Below are 5,988 nucleotides of genomic sequence, written 5' to 3'. Positions count from 1 at the left end.
GAGTCTTAATTATCCTGAGAGAGAGAGAGAGAGAGAGAGAGAGAGAGAGAGAGAGAGAGAGAGAGAGAGAGAGAGAGAGAGAGAGAGAGAGAGAGAGAGAAATTTCTTGCACCACACCTACAGGAATTTACCAATAATTCCACCTTCAGCACAGCAACACGGCTCAAGAGAGAACAATCGGGGAGACGCGGCTAGCACGACACGGCATGCAGGGAAGAGAGGTGGTGGGGAAACTGACAAGAATGAAAGACTGAAGAGGAAGTTCGAGAAAGAAAGACGAGAAGGTTAAGTAGAGGATGTGATAGGGAGGATCTTAGGAGTAGAGTTAAGAAGGTAGATGAGAAAGACGAGGAGTTGCAAGGAAGGGATGTGGTGGGAAGAATGGCAGGAAAAAATTACTGAGAAGGTAGACAAAAAATATGAGGAACAACAAGGAAAGGAAGTAATGAACATGGTGTTAGAAATAAAAGATTTAAGAGGAAGGGGTATGTAAAGGTGAGGTGTAGGAAAGGGAAGGGGCAAGGAGACTGATGGGAATAAAAAAATTACGACGAATTGAAAGAAAGCGATTGATAAAAAAAATATACGAAGAAAATGGAAACGTTAGAAGATACATAGAAGGTAAATGAAACATTAATAGTGAGAGATATGAAAGAAAGATTCAGCAATAGATGAAAGGGAGGTACAAAGTTTATGAAAATTATTAATTGAGAGATATGTGAAAGAAAGATTCACCTGTATATAAATGTGAAGTAAAAAGCGAGAAAAAAGACGCACGGTATGGAAAATAAATTTGCCTGATGAAAAGTAGATGAAAAGTGATTGATAGAGGGAGACTTGGAAAAATATGGAATGACATATGAAAAGAGACGAAAAAAGATAAGGTATAAAAGATAATGCTCGTGAAAAGTAGATGAAAAAGATGAGCGAAAAAAAAAATGCTCGTAAAAGACGGATGAAACCGATAAAGAATACATGACTAAAAATGAAAACCAAGAAAAAAAGAAAGTTGTGGAAAAAATAGATAAAAACACAAGAAAATATGGAAGCGAGATACACTGATATACGAACAAAAAAGAAAGACAAAAAAAAGATGAAAAGAAAAAAATATGTGAAATCTACGTTCAGAATTCCTGGATCGTTGTAAAAGGAAAAAAAAAGTTGTTGGTTTTTATTTCTGCGAAGAATTTTGTTTACGGCGGTCGTCCACAAGGAAAGAAACACTAATAAGAAGACAAGGCATAAAAAAAAAATTACGAAAATAATGAGGGTGAAGAGAAATATGTAAGGCAGGACTTGCTCTAAAGAAAAAAGAAGTGCGTAATTTTAGAATAGATAAATAGGAATAATAATCAGTATAGGAAGTGAGCGAAAGAGGAAGAAAACAAGAACATCAATAAGGAAGATGAGACGTGGAAAAATAACACGAAAGAGAATGAGTCTTAAGTGAATCTTGTAAAGCTGTACCCGTTGACTGCTCTTCCTTCATCTTAAGCTTCATAGAATGCTGTGTTTTAAGGTCAGAGTTTTGTACTGGATGACGATACTGACAGCGAAAGGAGTGACGGAGTAGATCAAACAGTTTTTTACCTGCTGTCTTTTTTCGCCGTTTAAGAATAGTGTAATGTTAAACGAAATATTAAATGTCATTAGCCATGAGTCTTCAGCAGTGAGAGAGTTAAAGAAGAAAGTGCTGAGGTTTTAGAAACAAAACTAATGATAATATACATCAAATGAAGGAAAGAGGATGTAGAAGAATAGGAACATTATTTATTTATTTATTTTTTTTAGTGTAGGATGGACACTGGCTAAAGGCAACAAAAATTCCATAAAAAAAAAAAAACCCACTGAGATGCCAGTCCCAGAAAAGGGTCCAAAGCGGTAGTCAAAAATTGAAGGATAAGTGTCTTGAAACAAAGGTAGATGAGACTAAGTGGATGTTGTAACGCAGGTCGTGTACTAAAGAAGAAAGTACTTGAAGCTTCAAAGTTTAGTAAAGATAATGATCAATTTTATTAAATAGAAAAAAAAACACGAACATTAATCAGGAAGATAGGAGATGATTACATTTTCATTTGTAGATACATGTATAGTTATCAAAGGACTTTTATTGATGGGAAAATTAATTTTGACAAAACGACCAAGTATACCGGGAAGATATTTATATTTTTTGGATGGGAAATTTGTCCCTAAAAGAAGAAAAAAAGGAAAAAAAAATAGCTTTGGAAAGTTTCAATCTGGATAAAGTTTATTTTTCACTGTCTGGGCTTGCATTCCAATCCCGCCTGCCAAATTTCATCATATATGCAGTGACAGTTTTGGGTGTCTCGACAGATAGGCAGACGGACGGACACACACTCACACACACACACACACACACACACACACACACAGTTTGATACTAGCCACAACGTACATGTATACAAAAGAAGTAACAAATAAAAAGAAAATAACACGCAAAAGAAAAAAAAAACTTGCAGTAAGGTATTTAAACAAAATTACGCAGAAACAAGTAAAATATAAATAAAACATCTTCGTGAATATGTATAAATATGGCAGTGTTTAAGTAAAAGGATAAATAAAAACAAAAACAATTGCAAGCAAACAAAAAAAAAACATCAATACACAAACAAAACTGCACACACAAAATTAACACCAAGAAAAAAATCTCAATAAAAAAAAATGATAAAAAATTAAAAACCTTCTGGTAAAATAGTTAACAGTGAAGTTTCTAAAATAAAACAGTGAAAATCAATGAGCTCAGAGGAAAACGAGGCCAGTGTTTGTTCTCAGTGGCAAGCGTGGCCACTCTCTGCTCACATCGACCAGCCAATAAAAGTGGAAAGGGGGAGAAAAGGAAGCATCCGTCACCAGATAGAGGGAAAAAGTAAAAGGGGGAAAAAGAATAAAAAAAAAAGATAGAGTTTTAGAGAGAATAATAGTCATTAAAAACTTGGTAAAAAATATAAAAAAAAGGGAATGGAAAGAAAGCAGTTAATAAAAGTGGAAGTGGGAAAAAGCAAACATCCCACACCATGAAGAGAAAGCTAAAAAGGGGAAAAAAGGCAGCAAAAGTGTTGGACAAAAAAAGCAGTTAATTCTGGAGAGAAAAAATACTAAAGGGAAGGAAAAGAAAAAAAAAAGGAAAGGGAAAAATGAGCAGCTGTCTCGGTAATGAAGAAAGTAAAAAGAAAAAAAAAGCCGCAAAAGAGTGTTGGATGAAAAACGCAATTATAATCCCGGAAAAAAGAAAAAAAGAGGGAAGGAAAAGGACAGTCAATAAAAGTGGGAGGGAAAAGATCATCCGTCACTATGAAGAGAGAGAAAATGTAAGGAAGGGGAAAAAAAAGGTTAAAGAGTGTGGGTTAGTCGCTGGATAAAAAAAATGATAACCATCCCCATAAAAAAAAAATACAAAAGCGAAAGAAGACGGACAGAAAGTGTGAAATCGAGGGAAGCCAATAAGAAAAAAAAGTTTTATAAAAAAAAAAAACAAGAATTGAAATGACAATGGTAATAGAAATAACAATAACAACAACAAAGACTAAAATGACAATACATAAAAAAAGAAAGCAAGATTTTAGTTAAAACAGCCACCCACCAGCCCAGCCACCCACCCACTACGAACCAGACCAACTAACCAAAACAAACAAAACGCACAAACACACCGATAGATAAAAGAAAGAAGAACTAGATACATTTCCACGTGTGTGTTTATCTAAAGCTCCCAAACATCTACCACGTGGCCGTTTCTCTCCCAATCCTCGAAGGGAGAATAGATAATAACGGCTCTTGGTCTCGATAATAATGGCTCTGGATCTCCTGGTCGTGCTGATCGCCCTTCGTCACGCCGCGATTCCTCTCAATAAAAGAAGAGGGAAAATTGATAATGATGGGGCTCTCCTTGGCTTTGTTTGTCTGCCGCCTCCCTTTATCTCAGGGCAGGAGCCGGCTCACCTAACTCAGGCGTCAGGGAACGCAGGCAATTGCTCCTAATGAGATCATGTTCAATTTTCGTAGGGATTGAGACTGAAAGGGAATAAAAATTGGATTCTTTCAAATATTTAGTGAAATGTGATGAGTTGAATATTTCTTTTATATAACAATACATAAATAGATGAATGAGTATGTAAATAGATGGAGATGAATGAATAAAGGAAATAGATAATGCGTTGAATTTCTGTAGGGTAACGAAGACTGAAAGATAATTAAGACTGGATTTTCTTAAATAAATGTGTAGTGAGATGTGATGTTTTTTTTAATATATCTTGTATATTTCTTCCATAAAAGAAGACATGAATAGATGAATGAGCATGTAAGTAAATTGAGATGAATAGATCAAGTAAATAAATGTAATTAGTTGAATTTTTTGGGGATGATGAAGACTGAATGTGAATAAAAACAGGATTCTTTTCTATAAATCCGAGTACTGAACTGTGATTTTATTTAAACTTGATGAAACACTATATGACTAAGTAAATATATCAAGAGATGATTAACTAAACAATAATATTGATAATTAAATGAAAACTATAAATAAAAACAATTCTTTCAAATAAATGTGATGTAATGATTTTCCCTACACTTATACCAACAAGTCTAAGAATAAATAAATGCATGAATAACTAAATAAATAGTTAAATAAAGAAATAAGTGACTAGATTGTAACTGTAATGGATAACAACACTATAAACTAACAGATTTCCCTTTTTATAATTCACGCAAAAAAAAAAAAAAATCCGTTCTCTAAATAGATTAAAAAGAAAAACGAGGAGGAAGAGGAAGAGGAGGAGAATGGACACGCAGTAACAGAGAGAAAAAATGTAAGAGCGGGAGATCTGTTGACCCTCAGGAGGCTAATTGCGATAAACTGCACTATTGAATCTGAATTGAGAGACAGGAGGAGGAGAAGGAGGAAGAAGAGGAAGAGGAGGAGAGAAACGCAGCAATTCATGGGAAGGAGGAGGAGGAGGAGGAGGAGGAGGAGAAAAGATGAATAATAAAACAAAAAGAAAGCAAAAAACAGAGCAAGAAAAAACAAAAAAATACAAAAAAAAAACAAAGAAAGCAAAAACAAAAGAAGAAAACGAAGATAGAGCAAAAAAAATGGAAGGGAAAAAAGCAAAACTAAAAAGGAAGAATATAAAAACAAAGCAAAAAACAAAAAGGAAGAAAACAAAAAGGAAGGAAGAAAGAAGACAACTAATTAACGATGACCTTATCATTCCCCTATCCGTCTCTTAATTATCATTTGATACACGCAAGCATAGACAAGACCACGAAGATGATAAACAATTAAAAGCTTTCATCTCTCTTTGGCTTTCAGAGTTCTCCAGCTCTCTCTCTCTCTCTCTCTCTCTCTCTCTCTCTCTCTCTCTCTCTCTCTCTCTCTCTCTCTCTCTCTCTCTCTCTCTCTCTCTCTCTCTCTCTCTCTCTCTCTCTCTCTCTCTCTCTCTCTCGATACTACTGCATTCATGATTATCCAAAATAAAATAAGAGAAAACGGCAATTAAACATTAACGCAACACTAACACGGCCCCAGTTTCCTTTCTCCTTAAGCCGGGCACAGCTGGATGGATACACTACCCTCACTTCTCCACCTTCCAAAGTTATAGTCACTGTTGCATTCATAATTACCCTAATGAGAGTAAGAGTATAAGAGAAAGCGACTGCAAATACTGACAACACAAACACCACCTTTAATTCCTCTCTCTCTCTCTCTCTCTCTCTCTCTCTCTCTCTCTCTCTCTCTCTCTCTCTCTCTCTCTCTCTCTCTCTCTCTCTCTCTCTCTCTCTCTCTCTCTCTCTCTCTCTCTCTCTCTCTCTCTCTCTCTCTCTCTCTCTCTCTCTCAAGGCGGATACTGCTTAATACATGACTACCTGCACTTCCCTGCCCTTCGAAAAGAGTAAGAGAAAACTGCAACCAACAACACTGGCCGAGGGTAACAAAAACGTTGTAAAAAAAAAAAAATGACCCAATTGTGCCTG

General features: G+C 35.5%; 1 long non-coding RNA gene across 1 annotated transcript in view; it reads left to right on the top strand.

Moving 5' to 3' along the window:
• The window catches only part of LOC135113244 (uncharacterized), a 113,498-nt gene extending 110,548 nt beyond the window's left edge, over positions 1 to 2,950 (top strand). Inside the window, exon 4 of the long non-coding RNA XR_010274770.1 lies at positions 150 to 2,950. This is a non-coding gene — a long non-coding RNA (uncharacterized LOC135113244). The remainder of the gene's footprint in view (positions 1 to 149) is intronic.
• Positions 2,951 to 5,988: the final 3,038 nt, after the last annotated feature.

Source organism: Scylla paramamosain, chromosome 25 (genome assembly GCF_035594125.1).
Source record: "Scylla paramamosain isolate STU-SP2022 chromosome 25, ASM3559412v1, whole genome shotgun sequence".
NCBI classification, from domain to species: Eukaryota; Metazoa; Arthropoda; class Malacostraca; order Decapoda; family Portunidae; genus Scylla; species Scylla paramamosain.
Note: the sequence above shows the minus strand (reverse complement) of the source record. Positions and strands in the feature narration are given on the sequence as shown.